This window comes from Aethalodelphis obliquidens, unplaced genomic scaffold (assembly GCF_003676395.1).
Source record: "Aethalodelphis obliquidens isolate GAN/ISIS:26980383/991018 unplaced genomic scaffold, ASM367639v1 scaffold31, whole genome shotgun sequence".
NCBI classification, from domain to species: Eukaryota; Metazoa; Chordata; class Mammalia; order Artiodactyla; family Delphinidae; genus Aethalodelphis; species Aethalodelphis obliquidens.
The window spans coordinates 21,052,515-21,056,034 of NW_020837975.1; the positions used below are offsets into that span (position 1 = coordinate 21,052,515).

At 45.5% G+C, this 3,520-nt stretch overlaps 1 long non-coding RNA gene across 1 annotated transcript in view; it reads left to right on the forward strand.

The window, feature by feature from the left end:
* The window catches only part of LOC113631199 (uncharacterized), a 25,875-nt gene extending 24,053 nt beyond the window's left edge, over positions 1-1,822 (forward strand). Inside the window, exon 5 of the long non-coding RNA XR_003437214.1 lies at positions 148-1,822. This is a non-coding gene — a long non-coding RNA (uncharacterized LOC113631199). The remainder of the gene's footprint in view (positions 1-147) is intronic.
* Positions 1,823-3,520: the final 1,698 nt, after the last annotated feature.

Consider the following 3,520-nt stretch of genomic DNA (forward strand, 5'->3'; position numbering starts at 1 on the left):
CGCCCCCCCACCCCCCGCCTCGCTATCTCCGACCCTCCTCAGGTTCTCTTCTCTCCCTCTCATTCTTCGTTTCCCTCCTCCTCGCTTTCTCCAGGCCTACCTGAGTCACTTTTTTAAAGTACCTTTTTTTCTTTTTTTAATTTCCAGTTAATGGGAAGGTTTCAAAAGGAGTCAGAGGAACCCCCTCCTGCCGTTTACCTAAATTCGCCAATTGTCTCCTTTTGCCCCATTTGCTGGCCTTTACCCTCAGTAGTAGGGGCCCTCTCTCCCTGACCAGGCCACCTGGAGGTCTGTCCCGGCCACCCACTGAGGGCCCTGCAATTCCAGGGATGGGAAGTTGACTTTGACGTTAAAGAAGTTAAAGAACAGCAAAACCCTCCTCAGGAGGGAACAGATGACTTCGAGTACCTTCTTAGACCTCGAAACCCTGGGCCGCTGACTTTGCCGCTATTCACACTTGAAGTGAGTTTATCAGCTTTTCTCCAGTCAGACTCGTAGCTGAAAGCAGATCCTCGTGCAAAGAAGAGTTGATCCTCAGAGATAGGTCCAGGGCGAGGGTGTCGCCCGTCAGGGACCACCTGAATTGGATTCTGCAGTTTGGGAACTTGGCGCTCACCAAGGGAAAGCTAGAATGAAAAAAGTAGAGAACAGGGAGAGAAAAGAGAAAGAAGTTCTCCAAGGAAAGAACAAACCAAGACCTAAACAAAACAAAACCTACACGTTCTGGCTTCCCACTTCCTATCTTTGCAGTAAAGGTTTCCCTGAGCGACTACTAAACAAAATTCACGTAAGTGATAGTCCTTGGTGCAAGAAGTCGGCCACCAGGGGACGTAGACTGTCGGAGAAACATAGGCTTAAATTCAGCCTGTAACGACAAAATTACTCAGGCTTTGTCAGCGCTGTTCTAGTTCTGTTGCTTCTACAACCAGCTGTGTGGCTTCCAGAGTCCAGTGTAGACGACTGGGAGGCTGTCTGCACCTGGGACGTTGAACAGTCTCAGAGTCCAGGCTCATGGGCTGGTGGGCTCAGCCTGAAACCGCACCCCTCGGTTGGGACTCGAACCCACAGTCTTCCAACTGAAACCACGCAACATGTCTCAGGAATTAATGAAGCTCAGGTTCTTCATGTCTCGGCACAGAAGGAATTCAGTGAGAGGCAAAGTGATAGGTAAGAAATAAATTTATTAATAACCTTTGTAAAGAGGTTGCAGGAAAATAGGGTACAAGAGGATGGTCATGCCCCATGTCTCAGATGAGTCCCTGGAACAGGCCGTCAAGTGAGGTCCTTGGCTTCAGGCAGGAAAGAATTCAAGAGCAGAGCCACGGTAAAGTGAAATCAGAGATACACATTCTATAGACAGAATGTGGTCCTTCTCAGAAGGCGAGAGCGACCCCAAAGAAATATGGGATAGTTAGTCCATAGGCTAATGAGTAGGAGGATTATTCTAACTATTTGGGAGGGAGGGGTAGAGATTTCTAGGAACTGGATCACCACCCACTTTTTGGCCTTTTATGGTTGGCCTCAGAACCATCGTGGTGCCTGTGGGTGTGTCATTTAGCATGTTAATATATTACGAGTGTATAATGAGGCTCAAGGTCTACTGGAAGTTGAATCTTGCCACCATCTTGGGCCTAATGGGTTCGAACCACTTTATGTCATATCGTCAATAGCTATGTCATTCTTTTAAAGGTTGTGCCCTGCCCTCTTACCTCCTGTCTCCAACATGCCTGTAGACTTGTTTTCTTTTTTTTTTTTTGGCGGTACGCGGGCCTCTCACTGTTGTGGCCTCTCCCGTTGCAGAGCACAGGCTCTGGACGCGCAGGCTCAGTGGCCATGGCTCACGGGCCCAGCCGCTCCGTGGCATGTGGGATCTTCCCAGACCGGGGCACGAACCCGTGTCCCCTGCATCGCCAGGCAGACTCTCAACCACTGCGCCACCAGGGAAGCCCATCTTTTAATTTTTAAAAATTAGTTGCTAACCTTAAAATATTAGATTTCTTATAAAAATCTAGATGTTCAACTTTGGGGGGAAAGAAAGATTCATTCTTTCCATCAACACTGGACCTTTATTCCCCACGTATTAGCAAAAGACAGTTATTAGATACGTTAGATGCAGTCCTTACTGCATCTGCAACCAGATGCACACATTGCTTCCTGCCAGGTCTCTGCGAGCATTTGAGTGTGGGCCTCTGCCCTACTCCTCTGCTCCCTGGGAACACTCCTCCCCAGAAGGCTGACCTTCATCTTCTGCACTTAGCCTACTCTCATACCTCCCAGGGACTCTTTGGTACCTTGACCTGCCTCTCCCAAATCATGAGAAAATATTTTGGGAAGCCAGGTTGAAGCCATCAGTTGATATAGAATGTATGGAAACTGAGTGATGAGAAAAGGAAGTGAATATGGTCATAGACAGTTAAACAAATTTTACTTCATCAACATAGACGAAAAGGAGTTGATAAAAGACTATCAGAAGACATATGAGAGGATATGGTTGTGATTAACATTGGTATCCTGTGCTTCATTCTTTCCCTCTTCTAGTCCCATGACTTTAAATAGTTTATTGAAAATAATAATAATAATTACAGCTCTATTTATTGAATATTTACCATACACAAGGAACAGTGAGGTTAGTACTGTTAATATCCCCATTTTGTGAATGAGGAAGCTGATGCCTAGAGAGGTCAAGTTCCTTTCATATGTCACAAAGCTAGTGAGCACTGGTGGAGCTGGGATTTGAACCTGGGGTGTGATTCCAGATTGGGAGCTCTAGTGTCTGTGCCTTGGAACATCCTGAGGTCAGGGAACTGAGTCTGCCTTTTTGTATCTCTCCAGAGAGATATAGATGCTCAGAAACTATTAAATGATAGGAAGTAAGGAAAGGAGAAATGGGGGTGGGGGGGAGAGAAAAGGAGAAAGAAAGAAAAGAAAAATGGTGGTGAGAGGGATAGAGTTATCTTTAGGAATATGTAAAGCTGCCCTCATTCTGATTGATTACCTGGTAAATACCTACTCTTATTTCCAGTCCTAATCTCAGTGGTTCCTCCTCTATGAATCCTTTTCTGACTCAGATGTTAAGTGGCTGCAGCGCTGCACCTAGTTCATGCCTCCGTTGTTGCACTTTTCGTGATTACTGTAAATTTACATACCTGTGTTGACTGAAGAAAAACACAACCTAAGAGTTTCAAGTTAAGTTTTATTCAGGGACCTGACTGAGGACTATAGCTTGGGAGACAGCCTCTCAGATACTCTGAGGATCTGCTCCAAAGAGGTGAGGGAGGAGCCTGGATATATAGTTTTTGTTGAAAAAAAAAAAGAAGCATCAAAAGATCACTGCTAAATACAAAAAAACAGAAATCTCAAATTAATGATTTTAGTGCTTTTCTACATATGGGAAGATGCAAGAGTCTGGGCTCATTGAAATTATTCCTTTGATATGCATCTTAACTTTGTAGGGCCAGTATCCTGTTTTTCTCCATGCTGAATTCCCTAAAGGACACACCCTCAGGGTCAGCTGCAGTGG